This window comes from Myotis myotis, unplaced genomic scaffold (assembly GCF_014108235.1).
Source record: "Myotis myotis isolate mMyoMyo1 unplaced genomic scaffold, mMyoMyo1.p scaffold_m19_p_11, whole genome shotgun sequence".
Classification (NCBI taxonomy): domain Eukaryota; kingdom Metazoa; phylum Chordata; class Mammalia; order Chiroptera; family Vespertilionidae; genus Myotis; species Myotis myotis.
Window position 1 is genome coordinate 60360313 of NW_023416315.1, and position 27665 is coordinate 60387977.

A 27665-nucleotide genomic window follows, 5' to 3' on the forward strand; every position below is an offset into this window, starting at 1 on the left:
GGTTCCCACACTCCAGACTTACACTCCAGCAACTCTAAAGTGTGTTTTGTCCCTCAATAGGCCATGCTGTTTCCCACCCCCTTCACTGAACACATTTTGCTTTTTCTGTTTTCGGCATTTCTTTCAGCCTTTTGACTATTCTCCCTACTCCTTCTCAGCTCAGGAGTCACCTCCTCTTGGGAGCCTTCTCTGATTTGTCCCTCCCTTCCTTCTCACCCCAGAGGAGTCACTCTGTTTCCTGGGTTACTGCTGGGCCCCTCAACATTTCCATCTTTGCACAGATGCACCCACATCTTTGCATTTGTTATGGTTATTTGACCGTCTTTCTTTATAGGGGCATTGACACGTGTCTCTGGGTTCCCGGGATCACACTCTGAGTGTGCACATAGTGTTTGTGATGAATGGAGTTGGGGGCTGGGGAACCCTATCCACAGGAATTTTCCTTGACCCTATGGAGACTCTCCACTTTTTAGGGGGACAAACAGACTTGGGAGCTCAGAAGGAGATCTCTTTGTTTAGTGACGAGTCCTAAATCCTTCCGCGGACTGGGCCAGGGAGGAGCTGGGAGGGATTTGAAGCTCTGGAGAAGGCTCAGAGGCAAGGACCAAGCGGATAGGGAGGATGGCTAGCACCAGGCAACACGTGCCTGGAAAAGCCGAGCTGCACAGACAGGCCCCGCGCCTTCCTGTCAGTCCTGCCCAGGCCTCCACAGGGGCAGGGGCATCAGTACCAGAGGCCTCACTAAAGTGCACCCAGGACATCCAGGGCGGGGATGGGTCCTCTCCCCTGCACACCTCGGCGCGCTTTGTCAGAGTGTCTCTTGATACCACGAAAAGGGCAGAGAGCCCATCTCTGGGCGGAAATGAACTTGTCAGTTAATGGCCATAACTGACCCTTGGTGTCTCCCCGCTCCCCCTCATGTGTTTCTTCCCTAGAGAAAGCTGGAACCTTTCTGTGGATTTAAGAGTAAGTGTGCGCGCTCGAATTGCTAACCTAGTTCCTGGATGAAAATGATTGCTCTCTGTTGGTGCAAGCCCCTCACACAGTTTTGACTAGTCATGGCGGCTCTGTTTGTGTTGGGGTTCGGGTTCAGGTGCTTAACAAGTGGTACTCCGTCTGCAACAATGGAGGAAAAGCCCAGAACCCACACCAGCCCCGTCGCCCACTCTGGGCGTGTTCACCCCTGCAGATTTCTGACGGGTGCAGAATGCTACCCACCAGTGACTTCCCATTATGAGCTGCTCACGCTCGCCTCCCCTCCGGCCGCTGCTGGCTCAGGCCTGGCATCTCCAGGCAGCGTCGCCTGGGACATCCTGCTCCTCTTGTGAAGGAGTCTGCCTTGGGGTCCTAGGGGCTATGGGTGAGCCCCTCAGTACTGAGAGGGAGACCCCCGAATAGATGAACTCGTCACAGTCCACTGGTCCCACTGCACACCCTCGCCAATGCTGAGGGACCTTAGGATCAGGCGCAGATTAAAGCCTCAGAGCCTTTCCAATGCAGATGCCCGTGATAAATCACATGCTGGAACGGGCCCCTCACTCCTGGGGTCCACGATGACTTAATAAGGACCAGGATGAACTTCTCCTTCCTTAAAGCGGGAACGCACAGGAGCCAGGCTGCCACCCTTGCCTGGCCCAGGTCGGCTTCAAATGATCATGATTATTCTCTGATGTGCGGTGTGTTGCTGGACCGGCAATCAGTTCCAGCTGCTGGGCCGGAGGGGGGTTGGGGGGGCCCGCCACCTGAGCCTCAGGTTGGAATCATCTCTTATATCCCCATTAAGCTCTGGGCCCCAGCCACATGGAAGAGTTTAAGGGGAAAATGAGATTTTATTAAAGCCAGGGGACCTCCCTGACGGAGTAGAAAGCCCAATAACAGCCGTGAGGGTTTCTTATCTCATATGAAAGTTTTTCATTTTCCCAGATTCCTCTCTTTTGTTGCCGCTGGACGGCCCCTCCTCCACCCTCTCATTTCCATGGGTACCTCGTTATTTAAAACCCCTGCGAAAACGCCAGAAAGCAGCGAGTAGCCAAATCATCCAACAGCTTTTTCTCCCCCTAATGAAGGCCAGCGGTTTCGTGCGTATGCGTTTTATAGTCTGAATACAATGACTTCAAAAGGCTCCTGAGTTTCAGAGCAATAATGTGGACTGGATTTCTGGGGGGAAATAAGACAAGCCAGAAAGGTGTGCGCAATATCTGTGTCTCTTGCGACCCAAGCAGGCCAAAGCTGCCACCGTGGCCTCGGCAGCTCACTCGGAGCGCTTCTAGAACTCGGCGGCCTGGGCCCAATCAGAGAGTCCTAGTGTGTGCGGAAGGGGGGCTCTTCCTCTCCCTTCCTCTGGTCTTCTCCTGCAGGTCTCAGCGAGGACATCATTAGTCTGAGCTTGGCCAGTGGCTGGGTCACCTGTTGCTGGGGCCAGGGATTAACTCAGCAGTGAAGTCCAGCCAAGACTGGCGGGTAGCCAGGGTCAGTCCGCCCACCCCATAGGCTTTCTCATTACCTCCACTGTCTGGCCCCATCAGGCCCCGGCCACTTTCAATACTTAGAATTCTTGCCCATATGAGATGAGGATTAATAATATTTACCAACCACATAGAATTTTGAAGATTTAAAGGCATAATGGATGCTCAGCCCTTAGGAAAGTGCCTGGCAATGGTAAGTACTCAATAAGTGTTTTGTGTTTTGTAATGGCATCGCATTAGAGTAGTTTATGATTTCATGAGTAGATGTTTAAGAAATGCTACTTTTTTTAGGTCCTCCTTGCTCCCATGCCAAGCTGGCTACATAGAGTATCTTCTTTAAGCCTTCCAGCCTTCCTGTTCACAGGTGAGCAAGTTGAGGCTTCGAGACCTTACACAAAGTCATACAGTTGGCGAGTGGCAGAGCCAGAGGTTCATTCCTCAGGTATTTATCAAGTGCGACCGCGTGTCAGACACTGTTCTAGGCTCTGGGGATTTGAGCCTTTGTGGTCTGATTATAGAAGCCTCATCCTTTCTGTGCATCATGCTGGTTTCCAGTCTGTCAGATACGAGAGGTGATGGGTAATGTCCCCCGACCTGGGAGGTGCTGAAGGCAGAGAAGAGCCTGAGCGACCCCTTTGGGGGTCAAACGAGCCTTTCACAGGGGTCGCCTAAGACCATCGGAAAACACATATATAATTACATATTGTTTTTGTGATTAATCACTATGCTTTAATTATGTTCAATTTATAACAATGAAATTGGGGGTCACCACAACATGAGGAACTGTATTAAAGGGTCGCGGCATTAGGAAGGTTGAGAACCACTGCTCTAGTCCCTCCGAAGTCAGGCATGGAGTAGCTGAGCTCAGGTCATTGGAGGAGGGGTCTGCCATGAGCCTTTCTCACCCATTTTAGGAGACCAGCACCCACAAATCCCACCGGAAAAGCCACACAGGTGTCAAACACACCTCCTTGAAGAAGAAACAGCTTGAGGAAATGAGCACAGACCACGCCACGTGTGCGTTCAGTGTGGTGAGACCGAATACCACGCAGTTTGCTCTGGAAAAGTTTAAAAACCAAAACAGCAGAACCACTCAAGACTAGCTTCTCTGACTCCACCATTCATTTCCTTTTCTTTTGGTTTGGAAACTGTAAGCTCTTTGCTGGCAGCAAACATATCTTTGCTCAACACCTGGCCCCGTAGCTTCCAATGTGGTGCCATGTGGCATGTCACGTGGATGTAAGTTTTCCCAACGCATTCCAGTGAGCCTGTTCACACTGGATCCCGTGAGCTGTAAGAGCCAGGCTGGGGCAGCAATTACATGGGCATCACTCTAGAGGCAATGATCAACCGTAATTAAAGAGAGTGCTGACAGAGATCATAAAAAAGTTGTCTTTGGCTCTGGAATGCACAGTAGCAGGTCTTCACACCAGGTTAAACTTGCCCTCCCAGTCCAGTTTCCCAGGGCCACTTCTCTGTGCACTTATGGGGACTCAAGCACTCTTCAGCGTCTGGGTGTGCCCCAGACTTTGTGTGAGGGGGAAGGGGTCAGGGGGGACAGACTAGGGAAGCCCTAATCACAGGCTGTGATAAGGGTGTCACTGTCCCTGGTTGATTCTTTCATTTCAGACCTGCTGTGACAACCTCTCACCTCCACTCCGACCCCAGTTGGAGGCTCCCTATGAGGGGTCTACTCCCCCCAGGGTCACTGCCACTTTGGTGTTGCCATCACCCTGTCAGTGCCTTGGCTTTATGAAATCCTCCAAGAGGACTGTCTGCTCCCCATGCTTCCTCCACACAGCCGGGTCCAGAAATAGGCTCTCCCATCTGTGGTCCGCGAGAGAAATTTCCACCAGAAGTGATGCAGCACTCTAAAGGTTACAGAGCAGGCAGCTGACCATGGTGGGGCCACTTTTCCTTTGAGGCTCACATGGCTAACCCCAAGGGGCTCATGGGGCAGTTTTGGGTAAACTATTTTCTCATCCACTCAAATGGCCCTCGTCTTAACTTTCCATGTCCTGTTCTTCTCTCATCTTTGTGCCTTCTGTATACATAACACAGAGGCAAGGACCATCCTTTCTCTCTCTCCCAACCTGTCTCCCCACCCCCAACTCCAGGGGCACATTCATTCGCAGCCTAATCCGAACACCTGTTCTTTCCCTCTGGGACTTCCTTTCCACGCTCCTGGTCCTCTACCCACCAGCGTGGCCGGCACTCATTCAGGTGGGCCTACAAACCAGGCACCAGCTCTCACTACCTGCCTGAGGCATAGGGTCCCTCGGGGTAAAAATGGGCCATCAGTGCCTGGGACACAGTGTGCCCGGGCTCAGTCATAGCACCTGTGGCTGGAGCAGGGCAGGGAGAAAAGGTCTAAGAATGAGTTGACAGAACCCAAGTGAAGAATCTGCTAACGGCTCCACTGAGTGAACTTGCTACCTGAAGGCATTTATTTATGTTTTCTTATGTTAGTGATAGGAGAGGAATGGAAATAGGCAACACACACACACACTCACACACACACACACTCCAGGAGAGTTGGCACTACGAAATACGGCAAAGCAAGGCAAATTTTGTTAATTAGATGCAGGTAATTTTTAAACAAATGGGCAGCTTTATAAAAGTTATTTGCAAAGGTTAAGAATTCTGAAAAAGGCAGGAGTGGGCGGGGCATTCGAGAGGCTGCTTGCAGGCTACACACTTGCGCATGGAGACTCCTGGAGGCCTGGCTGCAGCAGTAACCCTGCTCCCAGGGGGCCGCCTTGGCTCCCCTGGAGCCTTGCCGCCGGGCAGAGTCTGTGAATACAGAGTGATGTGCAGTCTCTGGATCCGCCCACAGAAGCGCACTTTGGGCAGGATGCGTCTGCGTTTTCTACACTCTAGTTCCCACACAGGGTTAGGACACCCAAGTCGACTCTTACCACTTCAGCATCCAACTCCTAGGCTTTCCTGCTGGGTGCCATGCCTCCAACATACACCTCTCCGTACCTACCTCTCAGATGAGGTATCAGGATCATTTCCTCACAGAGTCTATAAACATTCCTGTCTTTGATGAGCTCATTGTTCGAAGCGACGGTTTCGGGGCAGACACGAGGTGCTTGCTTCCCGGCTGAGCCCGTGGTGGAATATTTTTCTCTGTCAGGACCAGGGTAGGTGCTCTTTCTGGCCAATGTTGCACCACCCAGGGCTTCTCCATTAGCAGAGCCAGTGGGATGACTGACCTGGCTGAGAAAGGGGCGCTCCTCTGTCCTCACCAGGCCCAGAGCTCTCTGCTCAGCTCCGCTTCAGGAAGCCACGTCTTGTCAGTTTTCCTGAGAAGCGAAAACATGCGTATGATATCAGCAAGGGGTCTGGTGCTGCATCTTAGCAGGTTGCTGGCGCCTGGGTGGCTCTGGGGGCCTGAGAATCAAAGGAAGGGCTTAGGCCACTCAGCTTAGTGCTGTCTTGGCTGCTGATTTTGCCCGAGGGGAAGACAGAAGTTGAAAGGAGCTGTCTTGGTCAAGTGGCAGAGGCACTAGGGACCCTCTCATCTCATGCTAAAGGGCTGGGAGAGGCCCTGGGCCCCTCCGAGCAGCCAGACTCCTCAGGCAGGAAGATCCAGGCAGGTAACCCAAATGAGGAGCGGGATGCCTGGGATGCAGATGGAATGATCTGATTAGGGCATGGGGGAGGGGTGGGGGGTGGATAGAAAGGAGGAGGGCCAGGAGAGCCTCCTCAGGTGGTGCTGAGAGCTCCCTGCAAACTCTCAGAATGGAATGTGAGGCGCATGCAGACGCATTCTACAGACAGAATGCTGGCCCAAGGTCTGTGCTGGGAATGCAATGTCACCACATGGCTGGAGGCTGGCGGTGCAGGTGTCACTCTGGCAGATGTACTGTTTGGGGGCCTGGGCTGCGCTCCTTCAAGGCTGTGTGGGGCTCCTCAGCAGATGCACGCATGTCAACTCCCCTCAGCCTAGGCCCTGTCTGCAACTGTTGGCTGGGGTGGGCACGGTGCCCAGAGCAGAGTGAGGTGTCCTTGACGAGGCTGCATGAGCCATACCTGGGCACAGCCACACCTGAACCCACGTGACAGGGTGGGAGCTGCTGAGCACCCACCCTGGAACAGGGGCAGGGGTGACAGGAGAGCTCAGGGCCTGGCTCCTCCTCTGGTCCCCGGGTTAGTGGGGTGCCCCGCCAGCTGGACTTGGGCTCACACAGCTGCTCCTCTGGACTCCAGACAGGCCCAGAGCTGCTGGCAGGAGGGAGAGTGGCAGGGAACTGGCTTGTGTGGATGCGGCCACTTCTCCCCTGCCCCCCCCCCCCCGCCTCCCTTCCCCTCTGTTCTTTTCTCACAATGTTGTATCTCCTGCTGCTTTTCTTTTCTCTCAGACCTAACAATTGATCAGTTTTTGCATGCTAACTTAAAAAAAACAAACACAACTAACTAGCACAGAATCCTCAAACATGCTTCTGTTTTACTCCCTCCCTTGTTTCCTTGGCCCTCGCTCCTGATGAAGGCGGCCGGTCCCCACCCCCATTGATGGTGCTAGCAGTGCTCACTTTGGCTCAGTCACCCTGTTGTACAGCCCATTTCCAAGATGTCCTCCTCTCTGGCCCGGCCTCCTTATTGTGCGTGAGTGTCTTCTATGTTATTATAGAAGTCTCCTTGCTATTCCTCTTTTATGATCGCCGCTTCTGTGGAGCCTGGAGCATCAAGAGAAAAGTGTCACAGTGGAAAGAGAGGAGGCTCTGGCCCCAGGCCGGAGCGGAGGAAAGGCAGTTCTCCTGCTCCCCGTTGGGGTCCAGATCAGCTCTTCAGTCTGTGGTCCTCAGCTTTCTCACCTAATGCTATAGCATGTCCCAAAATTCACGCAAGAAGTAATTTTGATAGAAAACACAGGTTTATAATTAAAAATTGTAAATTTTTTATTGATTCATAAAGTATACAGTATAGGGTTATGTATGGAATAGCATATCAGGTAAATAGCCTCCACGGCTTTCCTGGCACATACGCAAAGCCATGGTCTTCATTGGTCTTCATTGTCCCTGCTCCTGGGCCATAATTGGTACTTCGTAATGCTTATCAAATTGAAGGGATTGAAATCAAAGGGCAACAGATATTAGAATCTGATTCAATAAACCAAGTAAAATTAGGCTTTTATTTTTTGTTGTTGTTGTTGTTAATGCTCATGCAAAATTCAAATCTTGCATGAATTTTGGGACACCCTATACAACCTGCACTGCGAGTCTGTCCTGAGGACTGGACTCAAGTCACTTCCATTAACAAGCCTGGCTTCTGGCGGCTGTTCAGGGCCTGCTAATGCCCTGTGCTCACCCCTTCCTTCCCTCTCTCTACAGGTTCCTGTGGACATTTACTGTCTACGGACATGCTGCCTCCATTTGTGGTCCTGGGTCCCAGTCAGAGGGTCCTTCCTCTGGACCAAGTCATCTGCAATGTTCCTGCAGATGGGGCTCATTATTGTCTCCCCTCCCCCAACTCATTATTCTTCCCTATTCCTCCATCTTCATCCCTCCCTATATAACCCCAGCAGGCCCCACTTTCTTGCCAGTTCCTCCTCCCTGGATCATTTTTTCCTGAGAACTCCATCTTTCTTCTTCTTCCTTCTGTATCTCCTTCCTTCCCTGCCCCCTTGTCCCCTGCCCATGTGGACGTGTGTCCTTCTTGAGGGCAGTAGGGTTCACACCTTAGGCAGGCATGTGTGGGGGTCATTCAGAAACACCTCCTTGTCTGTAGCAGAGCCACCAGCCCACCCTCCCTAGCAGTCTCTGGTCCTAGGCAGTGGAGGCTGTGTGGTACCCGGAAACTTGCCACTCACCCCACTCCCTGTAGACTTCCATCCCCTGCACACAGCCAACTGGGTTATTGAGTTCCCCCATCTCTCTTTCTCTGTAGCCACAGGTAGAGTGCCACACCTGGCCAGGGTTTCATTCCTAGGTAATTTAGATTTCTCTTTCTTGCCTTATTTAAAGCCCTCACTAGCATGTCTAGTCAAGGTGTCTTGATTATTATTCCAATGAATTTTTCAGTTATAAGTGGCCCTTTGTTGGACTCCCTTTTCTGGAATACTAGCCATTCATCTTCTTCCCAGACCCCGATTCTTGATTTCCTGGAAAGCCCCTATCTTTGGAGTTGGCTGGAGAAAGAGATGCTTCTGATTTCCTTCTCTCTTTTTCTTAAGGTAGGAAAACTGAGACATAGAAGGCACAGGGCCTGTTATCCTGAAAGACAGAGCCCCTGGGCCCTGGAAGTGGGAAGAGAACCAAGGTTTCCTTCCTCAGGGACTGAATAATGCTGTCTAGGTCTGTGAGTGAGGTGAGCGTGCTTACGGGGTCAGCCTGGCCATTCCCCCCACGTTCATCCCTGATTACAGATTTCTTCCGCTCTCTCAGCATGAAGCTCCCTGTAACCAGACAGGCATATGGAGCCAGGCTCACAACTTCTGCTCCTCTCACTCTTTCCTCAGGAGTGGCCCGGCCCCCTGAGAGGTGGAGAGGCTCCCAGGGGCTGGGGGTACAGGGGCCCACCTCCTTGCTGGGGTATATGGAGGAGAGGAGCCAGGCCCACCAACTTTCCTCCTTGCCATGTGCTCTGTGAACTTGTTTCTTAAGTTCTCAGAGGAACTGGGTTTGAACAGTTGCCTGAGAGATCCAGGTTTCTATGAGGACCTGGCTAGGAAATAGCTCCTCAGTGACACCTGTCCTCCCTCTCTGAATCCCCACCTCCTCCACGGCCAGGGAATAGGAGACCTGGGCTCGGCACTGCCTTCACCCTCTGCCTCATGTCAATGGCCCCCTTTCCTTCCCCGGTGTTCCTGCCCATCGGTCACTGCTCTAGAAGCAGGGCATCATTAAGTTACAACGATTCTAGAAATGAATCTGTGAGAACGTTTATTTAAGCGATGAGGACACACCCAAAGGGGGTGTGGCTTCCTTAGGATCCAGTGTCCTTGGCTTCTAGTCCAGCACTCACCATCAGCCCCCCAAGGGCCACTGTAAACGTACGGGGAGCAAGGCATGGGAACACTTAGAAGGAGGCCTTCCCCTGTGCACCCAAAGGGGCCATTATTAACTCGTGTTTTGTTTTGTTTTTAGTATATTTTATTGATTTTTTACAGAGAGGAAGGGAGAGGGATAGAAAGTCAGAAACATCGATGAGAGAGAAGCATCGATCAGCTGCCTCCTGCACACCCCCTACTGGGGATGTGCCCGCAACCAAGGTACATGCCCTTGACCGGAATCGAACCTGGGACCCTTCAGTCCCCAGGCCGACGCTCTATCCAGTGAGCCAAACCAGCCAGGGCTCGTGTTTTTTAATTACCTCACTACTGACCTCTCTCAGCTTGATGGAGCAGTTCAATGAGCCAGATGCAGATTTTGATAAGAGGAAGCTGCTGGTTTGATTCCTAGACCTTCAAATTTGGTGAGAAGCCATTGCCATCCTGCAAATGCCCACCACCAGCACTTGGGAGCACTGCTAGGAAGGGCATCCAGGCAGTCAGACATTAGCCACAGGGTGCCATCTTCCGCAAGAGGGACTCCTCTGCTGGGGGAGATGTTACCCCCGTAGCTCACATGTGCTCTTATGCGCCAGGCACCTTGTATCACTGAATGAGATAAGGCAGGCATTCTTGTTTATTTCAAGTTCTAAAGATGGTGAGGATGAAGTAACATAGTAATTATAGTAATTTCTCTGAATTCACAAGCTAGTAAATGTCAGCCGTGGGAGTCAGCCTGTGTTTCCCGGATCCCAGAGCCTACCTGCTTAACCACAGTGTTAACCTATGAAGACAGTGTGGAGAAGTGTTCTTGCTCCACATTCCCAGAGCAAGGCCACGAAATGGAAATGGGGTAGTAAGAAAAAGTCCTGATGGTTTGGATGGATTTGCCAGTCTGCTGTAGGCAGGAGTGTGGGCTCAGTGCCCTCGGGGGGCCTTGTTAAGTCCAGTGTCTTCCAGACAATTTATGGAGATAGAAAAAGCCCATCAAGCTGGTGGCCATTCCCGGATGGCATGGTGTCCTGGGCTGCGATGTGTCCAGGAAGCTTGGCCTTCTATTGGCTAGGAGCTGGCGTTAAGCCTGTCCAGTCACAGGGAGGACAAGCACTCTAAAGCTTTGTATTCTGGTTGCATCAGCAGCCAGGACCTTGTGGAACAAAGAAAGGCACTGCATTTTTTTTTAGCTCATTATTTGAAAGCTGCATATCTGTTATTTGCTCCACCAAACAAGGTCTGTGCATAAATGCGTCACCAAAATGCTAAGGACTTCCTCCCACCATGGCTGCCCATCCTTCCACTTTTCCCTCCCATCGCGCTTCCCATGGATGGGGCTGTGTTCCAGCGGGCCTATGAGCCATCCCCCCACCAAGGGAAATGTTATGCTGATGAGTGGAATGTTCTTTCGCATCCCAGGTCTCTGGTCCTGGCCCAGAAACCACATGCTCTCTGCACACACGCGAGATGCTGCTCCTCTGTCCTGATGCTTTGGGACCGAGATGGTGTCAACTGCAGCCGGGCAGCAGCAAGGGAGGGGGATGCCCCATAGTCTTGGCTGGGCCCAGGCCATACTTGGCCGACTTCGACTTGAGTTGGATCCACCTTTATTTCTTTGTGATCTTTCAGCTTCTCCATGAAGTCTTCCAAACAGGCATCTCTAACTGAAGTTTAAAAAGAGATAGTAACAGCATGGCGGTTCCTCAAAATATTACAGTAGAATCATCAGGAGATCTAGCAATTCCTCTTCTGGGTACACACCCCAAAGAACTGAAAGCAGGAACTCATACCGATATTTGTACACAGCAGCATTAGTCGCAATAGACAAAATGTGTAAACAACTCAATGTCAATCAACAGGTGAATGCATAAAATATGGTATATACAAACAATGGAATGTTATACAGCATTTAAAAAATGAAGAAAATGCTGACACATGACACAACATGGATGAATCATGATGATATTATGCTAAGTGAAATAAGCCAGACGGACAAACACAAATGCTGTATGACTCCACTGTTGTAAGGTACCTAGAGCAGCCAAGTTCATAGAGACAGAAAGTAGAATGGTGGTTGCCGGGGGCTGGAGGGAAGGGGGAATGTTATTTTTTAATAGGTACAGAGTTTCAATTGGGGAAGATGAAAAAGTTCTGGAGATGGATGGTGTTATGGCTGCACAGCAGTGTGGATGTACTTAGTGTCACTGAACTGTATACTTAAAATTTTGTTAAAATGGTCAATTTTGTGTTGTATATATTTACCACAATAGAAAAGAAATAGCGTATGTGAACACATGCAAATTACAAAGTCTACATACAAAGATAGATTTTTCCAGCCATTAGTACTATTTTTAACTAGAGGCCTGGTGCGGGGTGGGAGAGGGGGGTCCCTCAGCCGGCCTGCGCCCTCTCACAGTGCAGCCTGGAAGCCCTCGGGGGATCCAACTGACGGCTTAGCACTGCTGTGGAAGTGGGAGAGGCTCCCACCACCGCTGCTATACTCGCCATCCATGAGCCTGGCTCAGGGCTTCTGGCTGAGCAGCGCTCCCCCTGTGGAAGTGCACTGACCACCAGGGGGCAGCTCCTGCATTGAGCATCTTCCCCCTGGTGGTCAGTGCATGTCATAGAGACCGGTTGTTTCAACGTTTGGTCAATTTGCATATTAGCCTTTTATTATAAGATTGCTGCCTTTGGTAACCTCTTCAAGTTGGTGTAGCAGCCCTACCTTGTAGAGAGTACCCCTTCCTACAGGTGGCTCTGCAGAAAACATTTAAGATGGAACATATGAATTGAAGCCCTCTCAATCACTTGCACCTCCCATTTTGGTCTGACTTGATCATGCTGCCAAGACCTCTTCATTGTCTCATGCCTTCTGTGGGTACCAGGGGAGGGGAGAAGGCCTGGGATTGAGAGACGGTCCTTGATGACCTAGTGGCCTTTTAAACTTCCTTCTGTTACATGCTTCTGGTTTTTATTTGTGGGTGACCTGGGCTCAAAGCTGTTCATACCTCACTTCAGATCCAGTTGAGTTATTGATGCAAGGGAAGAAGAAAAGGAAGCACGATTGATGTCAATTTCTCTTCTTTTTCCTTTTCTAATGTTCTTTACTTTGAAAGATCAAAAAAGGGCCAAACAGAATTTTTTTTTACCCCCTCCCCCCCCATCATAATAAAATACAGGAAAGAAAATTCCAGCAAACAAAATTGTTCTCAGACATCTTTTTATTTTCCCTTTCAGTGGCTTTGATTTAGGTCCTATGGCTTTAATCAAATTGTTCAAGGGGGCACATAAATGATTTCGTTAAACAAATTCCTTGCCTCACTCACTCTTCCTCCTTTGGCCCCACTCTCCACATTTTTTGCTATTGTATTTTATTAATGTGGGTTGCAAAAGAATTCTCTCAACAAAGGAGTAAGTGAGGAATGGAGAGAATTTTCTATTTTCTGACCTAATAGCTGAATGTTGGCTTAGCCACTCTGCAGCTGACAGACTGTTCTCCAAACCCAATTGTCCCTTCTTTCCTTCCCTCTCTACTAAATTCATCCATCACTCTGGGCAAAATAAATAAAAGGCCCAATGAACAAATCAATCCATCCATCATTTTCTATGAGCTCACAAGGCACCTACAGTGGTCACCAAGTGAGTTTCTGTTGTCACAGCAGTGAGTGCTCACACCGGGCATGTTTGGCTTCTGTCGCTGGATGACAGTGAACAGCCCCCATTGTTGTCATCTTTGCCTTATGCCTATGTGTCTCCCAGCTCCTCCCAGTTTTCCTTGAAAGGTTCCCTAGGAATTCCCATTCAGAGTGTAGCAGCAGCCTGCCCTGTGGGGATCATTTTGGCTGACTCCTTGGGGAAATGGGATGGCATTGAGGACCATCCACATTAAGGTCAATACTTGGAATAGGCTACCAGGAAGCTTGCAGTAATACAGTATAGTTCACTCTCTCTCTGCTCTTTTTAGCATTCATTCTGCAAACATTTAATGCGCAATTACGCAGGGTTAAGAACAGGGCCAGCCACCAGGGATGAAAGGCGACAATGGCAGGTGTGGCCTCTTCTCAAGCCATATGTACTCTGTAGACTGATTTAGAGGGGCAGGGGCTGGACAACGGTGGGTTTCCAGGACTGTGCATGCTAAAACCAGTCAAAGATTAAGGCCAACACCATTCTCCACCTTGCCCCGCAGACCGCTGGGCCGTATTCTAAGCTCCAGTGTGGACAGAGGCACTGGCCACTCTGCAACAATTCTACAGTGGGTTTGGGCTTTCCCTCCCAAATCAACTCATTTTTATATATATATTTTTTTATTTTTGGTTGAGGGTTGCATCATTTTGTTCTAAAGGCCATCGCTAAGCCTGTCAAGAGTATCCAATCTGCTGCTAAAGAAAAGAAAATTCAGGACCCTTATTGTTTTCTGGCCCCATAGATCTGGTGAATAAGTATCTTCAATCTGAATTTTCAGGGACAGCCTGGTCTTCACAGTCTTACCTGTCTCAGGGATGATGCCTGGGACTTAGTGGTGTTGGGGGGGCGGGCGGTGAGGGTCGGGGAGGGGGTGGAGAAATAATTGACAGACAGAGCATATTCTCTCAAGCCTTCTCAGCGTTCACTAGGAAGGCCTGAGGGACAGCGGGACCTCTCACCTCTGTTTATGGATGAGGGGCAGGCCCACCTAGAGGTCCTGACCCAGATTTCTCTCTGGCCTTCGGAGACCTTGAGCAGCTGACCTGGCAGCAGGTGAGCTGAGGAGGGGGCATTCGTGACTCTGGGGTATGTAGCAGTGGTCCTCAAAGCCGGGTCATTTGGTAGGATGAGGAAAGGGATGTTGTGTTTTTAATATCAGGCCCCTAAAGGAAATAATATTGTTAAACATTATAATTACCCTTCAGCCTCTGAACTCCATGGTAAACGAGAACTCAATAGCCATGGAGAACTATGTATCAATTGAAGCCACACCGAGGCCCATTACTGTTTATAAGGCAGATAAGTATACACCTTGATTAGGTCCCTGCTCCCAAGAGGGTATGGTAGGTTCCAGGATTGCCCCCGCCCTGAAAATAATGCCATAGAACTGCAGTCTCCCTTCCTCCTTTCTCTTAGTCAAGGTGACGAGGTAAAGATATAGGTGCATACAGCCATACCCGTGCAGATACATGTGCAGGCTTCGCTCCATTTCCCTCTCTTGTCTTCACACTTAGGGACACTGACATGTGTGAGCCTGTGGCCAGCGTCGAGGAGATCAGAAACAATAATAATAATACCTTAGGTCCATATTATCCTTTATTTTACGAAGTGTATTTGCATGCCACAATCACGTGATGCAGATAGAGTAGACAGTATTAGAAGCCTTGCTTTTTTGTTCTTCTGATCTAGGAAGGAGTTGGACTAAAAAAGAAGAGAGAGAAAAAAAAAAAGAAGAAGAAAAGACCTCCCTGGTGCCTTCTAGCTCTAATTTGAATCTATTCACATTATCCTTTTGTAGCCAAGGAGACTGAGTCTGGGAGGTCAAATGGCTTTCTCAGGGCCACCTGGCTGGTTAAGATGCAGAGCTAGGTCTGGAGCCCAAGCCTCCTGATTCTAGTGTTTTTTCCTCCTTATGACCCTAAACCCTTCAGTGCACGCTTACTGTATGCATGATACAGCCAACTGGTGCTTATGTGGCCTCTGAGACCCTGGCTACTCCAGGCCCTACCTTGTTGGGCTAGCTTGTCGGGTCCTCCTCCTCGGTGCCCTTGAAGGCCTAGCCTTCCTGCTCTGTCCTGGAGGAACCCCACCCTCACCATGCTGGTGAGAATGTGCCCACTGATGCTCCTTGTCTTAGCTCCTTTTGCCTTTTCTTCACAGAACTTGCTACAATTGTTCTGCAAACATTTAATGCACAATTACACAGAACTCATTGTACATGTGTAAAAATTACTCATTGTCCATGTGTAAAAAAAAAAAGGCCTGTTCAGGCGGCATGTTTTCACTGTTTATCTCTAGCACCTATCAAAGTTTAGGTATGAAATTACTATTTGTTGAATGGACGTATGTGTTAATGAATCTACGGTGAATAAACAATGGCCTGAAACCTCTGCAGTCGCCAGACCTAAAGCTGCTGCACTTCCCTTCCAGAGAATTTAGTAAAACACCATCATGCTCCTCCGCATTATTTGGCCAGTTGCTGTTACACCTTGCGATCCTGCTGCTCCCAGGTTATACCATGTGTCTTCCCCATGTGTGTGGGTCCTGCCTCAAGATCACTTGTTAATATAAAGGGCATCCTTGAAACCATGGAGCTTGAATGCCCCCTGGTTTTCAGATGAGAAACCTGAGTCGTAAACACTCTGTACAGATGACAGGCATCTGGGTTAAATTGGAATTAGAAAAAGAAAAGGACTCCTATATTTCAAAATATGTGGATAATGAAATAAACTTCTCAATTCCTTTCCAGATGTTTGATGCCACATAGATGCAGCCACAGAAAGACTTTGTTTTGGAGTCTAAAGTAAACAAGTTAGTATTGGCAGTGTAATTTGAATGTTGTTCACAAATCTTCATCTCCATTGAGGTATGCTTATGCCTGGGGATTATATATATATATATATATATATATATATATATATATATGATTGTCCTTCCCTCTGAATGGAGTGCTCTGGGTCCAGCCACCTCCTGCTTCTGGCATGGATTCCCCTGTAATTCCTTTCTCTCACTTTGGCATAACAAAATCTTTAACTCAGGCTCAACCCAGCACTGTTATTTATTTATTAGAGCTGCCCGCAGAGTTCTGAGACCACCGAGCCTATACAGAAATCTATAAAAACACGAGAGCAATTTGCAAACACTGCAGTAAACTCCCCCTGAAGAGTCTGCTCATCGGGAATCTTAGACTGAAAAGTAGGTTTGTGTTGGAGGCGAGGAGGAGGCCAGCTTTCTAGGAATTGAATGAAGAGGGAGATGTGAGGCCCTTCATTCTTTCATGGAAATATTCAGCACCGGCCACGTGCCTGAGGTGAAATATCCAAGGCTCTACCTCTTAATCACCTCTTCATGGCAACCTGGGTGAGAGACAACATCTGGGAGGAGAGGCAGTTTGGTGTCTTGGTATCTTAAGATCCCAAACCGGACATGGATCCAGGGCCAACCTATTGCACAACTCCAGGAGGCATGGTTGGCAAAAATGTTTGACTCGTGTCCTCAAGAGCCAGGCAACCCAGAGGCTTGAGGTTACTTCCCTTTGCCTGGGTTCTGGATAACAGCAACTTTTCAGACACTCCTGAGCACCAGAAGAAGGTGAAAGAAGCCCTTCGCTGAGGGGGATTGCAGAGGTGAGAAGGATGTGAGGGAAAGAGGGAGGGCAGGGAGATGCAGAGCACAGAGCTCTGCACTCATGCGGGCACAGTCACGCCCACAGTGCTCTTGGCTGAGCAGGGCTGGCTCACCCAGCAGCCTCCTCTCTTCACCCCTGTGTACCCAGCAGAGATCCTCATTCCCTATAGCTGCCTTAAAAAGGGCTGGGGAGTTCTGCAGTTTTTAAGTGGAAGCATCTATGAACACAAGTACAGTTTCCAGGCTTTTGTGTGTGGAAGAGACTTCTGACTGGCAAACATCCCTTCCCTGCTATCAGTCTGTCCCATTTGCACACCGCATCTCTCGTGAGCAGGGATGCTGCTATAGTGTTAAAGCCCGTGACGCGGGTGGGTTCACAGGCTCCCCTTGGGAATCCTTCCTTCCCTGTGTCCCTGTCTTCTCCGTTTTCTAACGTGACTCCCTCATGGAGCATTTTTGACCCTTTAACGTGGGCTAGAAGGAAGAACGGGTTGGTTACTGTCACTCCTATGAGAGCGTCGCCTAGAGAGAAAGAGTTCTACTGTAATTCAATTCTGCCTCCATTTTTTTGTTTGGGTTAGAGCTTTGGTAGGTGCTCCGTTTGACCTTTAGAATATCCCCTTTGCTTGCCTCTGGATTTCTCAGGGCTCGGTGAAGATATGGAACTAATATTTCCCGGGCCAGATTAATTATCCAGCTGTGTCCTTGTGATTACTTCTGTAAGACCCCCATGCGGGGTGCACTTCCGCCCCAGTGGCCAACAGCAGTGGACTTAGATTTGACTCGTGAAATGACCAAAACAACCAGGGATGCTAAGGAAGAATGGGGCTACTCCCTTGCAAGGGTTTGCCCTTATATGGTGTTCTAGGTTCCAAATAGGAGTGAGAATACGGGGATATTTAAAACATGAACCTTTCTACTCTTGTTTCTTAAAAAACAGCATTGACCAAATGCAGGAAGTTCATCTTTAATATCACTGTTTATAAGCTGCTCAGAGATGTTTGCCATGGTTCTAATTGGCATCATTAAGCATAGGTGACATTATTAATGCAGCTGATGGAATTGCTACAAACCTGTCTTCGCCGTTTATACAAACAGCAGCGTCGGAGCTTCCGCGTTCACACTTGAGCACCGGGGTAGGAAAACAGGCCAATGGGAGGCACAGTTGGGAAGGAAAATGGAACCCTGGTTTCTCACCCATCTGTCATCTAAGAAGATCTGTTTTCCCTTTCTTACGCTGTTCTTCAAGAACTGGACGTCCTGATTCTGTTAGTGCACTTGACTAGTAAAAGGGATCTGAAAATCTCTCCCTTCTTACTCTCCCTAGCCCTGAATTCCTCCTTCCTCCCTTCAAGTCCTACAACAGTGTCTTCTGCTGTGCTGTGGCCATTTCTCAGCCCTTGCCCTAGTCTCCCTGGCAACTTCTCTACCACTTAACTAATGATTACCTCCTTCTTTAAAAAATTATTGTAGTCAAAAACACATAACATGGTATCCACTCTATTCACACATGTCTAAGTGTACGGCACAGCATTGCAACTCCATGTACCATGTTGTACAGCAGGTCTCTAGGACTCGGTTCTCTTGCAGGACTGAAAGGTTTATACCCATGGAGCAGCAACTCCTCCCCTCCCCTCCTCCCAGCCCTTGGCAACCACCATCCTACTTCCTGCTTCTATGAGTGTAGCTACTTTAGATGCCTCATGTAAGTGGATCCATGCATTATTTGTCCCGTGATTGCTTTATTTCACTCAGTATAATATCCTTAAAGTTCACCCTTGTAGCATATGACAAGATTTCCTTCTTTTTAAAAAGCTGTATATTTAGACCACATTTCCTTTATTTGTTCATTCATTGGTGGACATTTAGTGTTTTGGGTTTTTTTTACCTAAATTGTGAAGCAGTGCTACAAGGAACATAGGTGTCAAATATTGCTTAAGAAATTGTGTTTAGTTCTTTTAGATAAACTCCCAGAAGAGGGATTACAGAAGCATGTAGTAGCTCTGTTTTAATTTTTGACCTGTGTTCTGTTTTTCATTGTGGCTGCACCATATTACATTCCCACCAACAGTGCACAAGGGTTCCAGTTTCTCCATCTCCCCACCAACACTGGTTATGTTCTGGTTCTTGGGGGCTAGGGACCTGTTTGTTTTGGTTTTTAATAATGGCCATCCTAAGAGCTATGGGGGGATTGTCTCACTGTGATTTTGATTTGCCTTTCCCTGATGATTAGAGATGTTGAGCATTTTTTCACATACCTGTTGGCCATTTGTACATCTTTCTTAGAGAAATGTCTGGTCATGTACTTTGCCCATTTTAAATGGAATTATTTGGGTTGGTTTTTTGTTGTTGTTGTTATTGAGTTCTAGGAGTTCCTTATATATTTTGGATTAGTTCCTTATATATTAGCGTCTTATCAGAGATATGGTTTGAAAATATTTTTTTAAATCAAAACTTAGATTACCTTTTCAGTCTGTGGATTGTTTCCTTTGCGGCACAGAAGCTTTTAGTTTTATGTAGTCCTACTTGTCTATTTTTGCTTTTGTTTCCTGTGCTTTGGTGTCATATCCAGGAAATTATTGCCAAGATTAATGTTATGAAGCTTTCCCCATATGTTTGCTTCTAGGAGTTTTATAGTTTCAGGTCTTACATTTAAGTCTTCAATTCATTTTTAGTTGATTTTTGGGTATGGTGTAAGATATAAGCCCATTTTATCTTTTGCATGTGGACATACATTGTTTCCAACATCATTTGTTGAAGAGACTGTCCTTTTCCCATTGAATTCTCTTCGCCCCCTAGTTGAAATTTATTTGACTATATATGCAAAGGTTATTTCTGGCCTCTCTATTCTGTTGATTGGTCCGTATGTCTGTCTTTATGTCAGTACCATACTGTTTTGATTACTGTAATTTTTTGTAATATAAAAAAATCAAAAAGTATAATGCCTCCAGATTTGTTCTTTCTCAAGATTGTTTTGGCTATTGAAGGTCCTTTGTTTGCATATGAATTTTAGGATTTTTTTTCCTACTTCTGCAAAAAATGCCATTGGGATTTTCAGATTGCACTGAATCTGTAGATCACTTTGTGTAGCATGGACATTTTAACAATATTAAGTCTTCCAATCCATGAGAACTAATGTCTTCCTATTTACTTGTGTCTTTTAAAAATTCTTTCAACACTTTTTTAGTAGTTTTCAAGTCTTTCACCTTCTTGGTTATGTTTATTCTTAGGTATTTTATCCTTTTCCATGCCATTATAAGTGGGATTGTTTTCTTGAATTCCTTTTCAGGTAGTTCATTCTTAGTGTATAAAAAACTCAAGTTATTTTTATATGTTGATTTTTATCCTGCAACTTTGCTAAACTTGTTAGTTCTAAACAATGTTTTGTGGAATTTTCAGGGTTTTCTACATATAAGGTCAGTCATCTGTGAACAGATAGTCTTCTTTCATTCTAATTTGGATGCCTTTTATTTTATTTATTTATTTGCCTAATTTCTCTAGCTAACACTTCTAGTACTATGTTTAGTGAAAGTTATGAGAGTAGGCATCCTTGCCTTGTTCCTAATCTTAGCAGAAAAACTAAGTTTTTTACTGTTGAATGTGATGTCAGCTATGAGTTTGTTGTATATTGGCCTATATTATATCAAGGCAATTTCCTTCTGTTCATAGTTTAATGAGTGTTTTTATCATGATAGGGTGTTGAATTTTTCAAATACTTTTTCTGTATCTATTAAGATGATCATGAGATGTTTCTACGTTGTTCTTTTGATTTTTGTATGTTGAATCATCCTTGCATCCCAGGGCTTAAATCCTGCTTGCTCATGGTGTATGATATTTTTAATATGCTGTTGAATTTGGTTTGCTAGTATTTTGTTGAGAATTTTTCATCTATAGTCATCCAGGGATATTGGTCTAGTTTCCTTGTAATGTCTTTCTGGCTTTGGTATCAGAGGAAAGCTGGTCTCATAAGATGAGTTTGGAAATGTTTCATCCTCTTCATTTTTTTTGGAAGGGTTTAAGAGGATTGGCATTAATTCTTCTTTAAATGTTTGGTAGAATTCTCCAGTGAAGCCATCTGCTATGGGTTGTCATTGTTGAGAGGTTTTTGATTATTGATTCAATCTCCTCACTAGTTATGGGTCTCTTCAGATTTTCTGTTTCTTCATGATTTAGTCATGGTAGGTTTTATGTTTCTAGGAACTTATCCATTTCCTCTCTTTATCCAATTTGTTAGCATATAATTGTTTATAGTGTAGTATCATAATCCTTTTTATTTATGTGGCATCAGTTGTAATCTCTCCTCTTTCACTTCTAATTTTCTTTGAGTCTCCTCTCTTTTTTTCTTTGTCTTGCTAAAGGTTTGACAAGTTTGTTGATATTTTTTTTAAAAAACAACTCTTGGTTTTATTTTTATATATTTTTTAACTCTCTATTTTGTTTATTTCTACTCTAATCTTTATTTTTTCCTTCCCTCTGATAACTTTGGGCTTGTTTGCTCTTATTTTTCTAGTTATTTTTCTGAGATCGTATCCCCTTCTTCTTCAAATATGTTTCCCTTGGCCTCAGAGGATCTCTGTCTATTTCTGTGTGTCTGTCTTTCTCTCCTCTCTCCCCTTCCCCATTGCCCCTCTCTCTTTTTCTCTTCTTCCCTGTCCCTCTCCTGGTCTCTCACTCTCTCTACTTCATTGGTTGCTCCTTCTAAGACACCTATGCCAGTGCTCCTTATCCTTGACCTCTTCTTTTTTCTAACCTGCTACCTAGGGGGTCTCATTTAGTTCCTTGTCTTCAAACACCATCTAGACCAGAGGTCCTCAAACTACAGCCCACGGGCCACATGCAAATACAAATATTGTATTTGTTCCCATTTTGTGTTTTTACTTCAAAATAAGATATGTGCATTGTGCATAGGAATTTGTTCATAGTTTTTTTTTTTAAACTATAGTCCGGCCCTCCAACGGTCTGAGGGACAGTGAACTGGCCCCCTGTTTAAAAAGTTTGAGGACCCCTGATCTAGACATTGATGATTTCCAAAATCACATCTCCAACCTCATATAGTTTCCTTGAATTCCATACTCCTATAGCCATATGCCTTCTCAACATCTCCTACTTGGCAGTCTAATAAAGATTTCAGACTTAACATGCCCACCATCAAACTCTTGATTCCTCTGTAAAATCCTATAAGTTAATGGCAATTCTATTCTTGTTGCTTAGACCATACTTTGGAGCTGTCCTTCTTTCCACTCTTTCTCTCACATTCTACATTTAATGTGTTACAAAAGTCTACTGGGTCTGTCTTTAAAATACATGCAGATGCTGACCACTTCTCACCATCTCTTCTGCTGTCACTTCCGTCTAAGCCACAGGTGTTTCTTGCCTGGACTGTTGCAATAACCTCCTCACTGGTCTCCTTGCTTCTCCCTCTCTCCCACCCCAGAGTCCATTCTCAGTACAGCAACCAGAGGAGACCTATTTTATTTTATTTTTAAAAAAATTTAAAAAAATATGTTTTTATTGACTTCAGAGAGAAAGGGAGAGGGAGAGAGAGATAGAAACATCAATGATGAGAGAGAACCATTGATTGGCTGCCTCCTGCATGCCCCACACTGGAGATTGAGCCCGCAGCCCAGGCATGTGCCCTGACCATGAATCGAACTACAATCTCCTGGTTCATAAGTCCACACTCAAGCACTGAGCCACTCTGGCTGGGCCAGAAGAGACCTTTTAAAACATCAATGGGGTCATGTCACTCCTGTGCTCAGAATCTTCCAGTGGTTTCCCATCTTAATCAGTGTGAAATCCAGGGTTCTTACAGTGGCTCTCAAGGTCCTTCACTGCTGGCTTCCTGCTCTTTCTCCAAACTCACCTCCTACCATTCTCTTCCTTGCTCAGTAGTCTCCAGCCACATTTGGCCTCCTGGCTATTGCTTCAACATATCCCATACACTCCACTGCTGAGTCTGCATCTTTGGTTCCCTCTTCCTAGAATTATCTTCTCTCATATATCCTTCCTTCCTTCAAGCTCCAAAGTCACTCTATCAGAGAAGCCTTCCTTAACCCCACTATATAAAGCAACCCCACCCCCTCTCCTGCACTGTCTACCCCCCTTTCCTGGGTTTCTTCCTCACAGCACTTATAAACACCGGACAGAGGTGGTATTTATATGCCTCTTTATGATTGTTTTTCTTCTCTGCCATCAGGATATAAACCACATGAGAACATAGATTTTCTCTTATTTGTTGCTGTATCCCTTGTGCCTAGAACAGTGCCAGATGTGTGGTTAGTGCTGGATAAAGGTTAATTGAATGAATGAAAGAGTGTGTTGAGCACTTGATGGTCTTATTTTTCTGGATATTATAGGGAAATGGAGATTGCCATTAGGTGTATTTCTTGCTCATAGCCAGTGGGCCTCTCCCCTTCAGCTAATGAAATCTGATGTCAGCTGTCTTGGGGATTTATCAGTTAGGATGCTTCCATTGCAACTAACAGAGACTGACTTGGGTCATCTTACTCAAAAAGAGAATTTATGGAGAAGGCTATCAGGGCCTCCCAGATTGATGGGGAGCTGAAGGAGCAAGCACGGACAAAGTGCAGGAATGGAGGCGCCCTGGCAGCTGGAATCATGACAGCCATCTTTTAGCAAGAGCAGTCTGCATGATGTGCTGTCCTTGCTGTGATTCACACTGTCATCTGCATAATTTTGAGCCATGCACATTGCCTGCTGGAGATCCACAATCTTAGGAGCAAGACTCTATTGACCAGCTCATGGCCCTAAATGACAAAGGAAATAAGAGGGCTCTTTCTGTTTCCAAAATGTGGGCATTGGGTCTTCCTCACACTCAGACCTCCTTTAATGGGGGGTTTACCCAAAGGACAAGTGCTTGAATCTGGACAACTCCCAAAATATGTCCAGTAGAGGAAGGCATGCATTTGCTTGATCTTTTACCAATCATCGTTTCACAGCCACTCAAACTCATTCACCCTAGAACCATACCACTGCTGAGAAAAAAGCTTGGGCACTTTCTCTACGTTTTCCTGGGTCTGTCAGCAAGTTGCTTCCAGGAGGCCTTTGTGAAACGTTAGACCAGTTCTCTCCTCTCTGACTTTGCCCCATCTGCACATGCCGGTTGCTAAGCAGAGGGAGGAGCTAGAATATCTTCCTTTTTGAAGGAAAAGAATCTCTCTCCAAGAGCTTCCCTTGCCCAGATTAATTTAGAACCATCTGCAGAGCAGGGCTGCATTAGGGACACACATATACGTGTGCAAACAAACATGCCCACGGAGCCAGGCACTGAGCAGCCTGCCCCTACATCAGTAACCTGCACGTTAGTGCTAAACTGATGATGATGACAATGCATTCTGATACAAAAGTATTTTTATTAAAGACTCTAGCCTACCATTCTCCACCAACTGAATATTCTATTCCCTGATGGGAAAAGAAGGGCTATAGTGGCAGAGCAGTAGAAATGTGAACATAGAGCCCAGATAACCAAGCCCTGGAAAGATTCTAGACCCCAGTGGATTTCAAGTAACTCTTCTCGCCCTAATTGCAAGGACCGTGAGTCCATAGGATACAATGCATGTTTGTGGATTTGAGCTCACTGCTGGTTAAAACCCCTTACTACGCAAGTGCTCAGCAGTGCGCATGAGCAGGATCACACACACACACACACACACACACACACACACACACACACACGCCACATCCTCACAGGCATGCACAGTTCTGGCTCTAATGATTCAGATGCCATTAATCCAATCCCACCAGGATGGTTGCTCCTTTGATGTTCCCTTGGGGAACATTCCAGGAGGTCCCCACTCTTACTGATGTGGAACTCTCTGGGGGTCAGTGAGCAATGAGGACATGTGTTGGGGTAGAGAAGAGAAAAAAAAAAACCTTGGGCTCAGGCGCCATGAGGGAAACAGATCTGACATGAAAGAGCACAGACGTGCAGGAGACGCAAAGCCCTCGAGAAGCACAGCAGACTTGGTTAATGCAGACTCAGAGGGCCTTCCCTGCAGAGAACAGGATGGCTGGTCCCCACTGCAGGGCCCAGCTGATGCTCCCTGTCCTTCTGCCTCAGTTTCCCACCTTGATCAATGGGGAGTACATGCTTTCTCTACCTCTTAGAGATGGAGCCAAGTCAGTCATAGACTTATTCAGTCAAGTAAGAACAGTAGAGGAAGCTGCTAATTGCAGAGATAAGATCATGTTTGTTTCTCTTTGTTTTGTAAGAAGGTTTCCCTCCAGTTTCAGGAAGTTCAATATATCCCACTTACACTGAACTCCCCTGATAGATATTTTAAGGTGTATTAATAAGTATTAGTAGGAGACAGCTTCCTAATGAATATAAAAAGAGATTCAGTTTGTAAATACTACCTTTACAAGCAACTTTCCCAGCATACATCCATTGCATAGGATTAAGTACACAAACCTGTGATTAAGAAATAACGATAAGATAATAGCAATTAGCATCCTACTGATGCTAAGCTTATACCAGAACAATCAGCCCTCAAACGTGAGTTAATAAGAGCATAAACACATATTTAAGAATGGATCTAAAAACAACTTAGAAAGTAATCATGAAAAGTATTCTGGGATGGAGCCACGAAAGGCAGGCCAATAAATCTCTGCCAGCTACCAGACGTTCTGTTATTTGGTAAAACTAATAATGCAAACGTATTGCTATAGCGGAAACGTCATAAAAGTGTAGTAAAAATAAACAAGCACATGGCTCGGCAGAGGAGCTGAAATGGAAGACATGGAAGGAAAGCCAAGATCGTCTTGGCAAGGGGAGCAGGCGATGTTCACATATATTAGTGGGAAATCTTAAGGAATTGGGGAGGTGTTTTTTTTCATGTTTGAGCAATATTTTGGGAAGTGGCATTTCATACATACTTGTCTCTCTACCAAGTTCTCTCTCTTACCAACGTTATTTTGTAAAGTACTTGTCTGGGGAGGTCTGTTACTGTTATGATGCCTTTTGGTAGAAATATTTGACATTTTTAAAGCAAAGGGAAGGGGAGAAGGCACGAGTGTGATTAAGCCTTGTACTCATCATGTACCTGCATTGCCTCAATTCATTCTCAGAACGAGGCTGAGTGGAAGGAAGGGGTTGATCACGCAGCCTGGTGGGTCTGACTCCGGAAGCCATGGCCTTGACCATGGCACTTGCTACATCATATGCCTACTCCTCATCGGAGCCTGCAGAGCATACAATGAGGGGCCTGCTGCAGAGCGCCATTCGTTCAGAGTGTCTGGACCCACTGCCTGCTGGGTGGATGTTCATCTCCCCCGCCAGTGTGTGGAAGCCTCCCACATTTCCGTCCCAATCAGACTCTACCACCTGCCCCTGGGGGGCGCTCCAGGACCCGCCAGGGGAGTTAGTTGCCAGAGTCCAGCAGTTGCAGTTGGGGCAGAAGATTCGAAGGCCAAAGCCAGCACTGCTTTCAGCCCCCAAATCCCCTCTTCATCAGCACCCCATGAGGAACCCCAACACCTCCCACTGTCGGTCCGTCTGGTCTCCACAGCTGCCTAGAATCGGTAAGGCAAGGTCACTTCTCTCCCTCCCACTATACTCACAGCACCTGAAGTGTGCTGCCCGGCCTGGGGGGCACCCACAGCTGTGAGAACCAAAACCCAGCAGCCCGTGTTGGGCACACGCATGCACCAGAGGGGCTGCTGGGCCTCCCAGTAGTTGATCAAAGGAGCAGGAGAGACAGGAGGAAGAGGAGGCGGGGTAGGAGGGGAACAGCTGTGTGCTGGATCTGAATGGGTTACAGGCCTGCGCGCCCCTCGGATGGCCGCCAACAGAGGAAGTGGGAAAGCTGTGAGGAGAATACCAAGTTTCTCCTTGCAGGGCCTATTCCAGCTGAAAGCAGCCTCCTCACCCTTAAATCCAATTAAAGACCGATATTATGTCAGTGGAAATGTATGCCAATCCTAATATAGTCTAATAAGCCTTAAAATAGCACTCTGTAAGTGGAAAGCCCTGTGGTTTAATTTGATTCACAGCCTAATAACAGTCTTAATAAGAGGGAATTGGCCCCCTTCTATTTTCCAACTGGTCTCTGCATGCTCTTTTCTTCCCTTCTTTCTTTACCTCCTCTTTCTTTTACTCTGGAGTTCTGTCCAGTGGCAAAGCGAGGTGAGAGTGAGGGGCAGGTGGGCACTTTTTTCCCCTCAGAGCTTCTGGCCGAGAAGCTCCTGGCTCCTGCTACTCGAGGGACCTGGTTCGGGCATGGGGCAGGGACTCCACCTCCTGGGTCCTTTACTTGACTCACTTCTGCCTGGACAGGAGCCTGTGTTTTGCTTTGCTGCCTTCCATTGGCAGTGGGTTCATGGGTGTGGGAGTCCTCCAGGCATATGCCTTGGATATACATCTTTGGATGAGAGGAGCCTCATCAGTCCCTTCTTCCTGGGCCTGGTGTCTTCCCTCCCAGGACAGTGGAGCCAATGGCCATGCTCACACATCCACCACTGGAGAATGTGAGATGGATAATGATGGGCAGGTCTCATGAACACAGTTCAGAAACTGATGCAAAGCCCCGTTTTATGGATTCTTGGTTCAATTCTAGGGAGAGGAAGGAATTCCCAAACATTTGAAAAGCAGAGTTTTCACCCTGGCTGGTGTGGCTCAGTAGTCGAGCGTGGTCCAATGCACTAAAAGGTCACTGGTTCAATTCCCAGTCAGGGCGCATGCCTGGGTTGCAGGCTTGATCCCCAGAACGGGGCGTGAAGGAGGCAGCCAATCAATGATTCTTTCTCATCATTGATGTTTTTATCTCTCCCTTACTCTCTGAAATCAATAAAAATACATTTAAAATAAATAAATAAATAAATAAAATAAAAAGTAGAGTTTGGGGATTTAGTAAACTCTTTTTTAAAATAGTTGTATTGAG

General features: G+C 47.0%; 1 protein-coding gene across 2 annotated transcripts in view; it reads left to right on the forward strand.

Annotated features, from left to right (window-relative positions):
* PLXNA4 (plexin A4) overlaps positions 1 to 27665 on the forward strand; it is a 411874-nt gene that overhangs the window by 186361 nt on the left and 197848 nt on the right. The window lies entirely within an intron of this gene.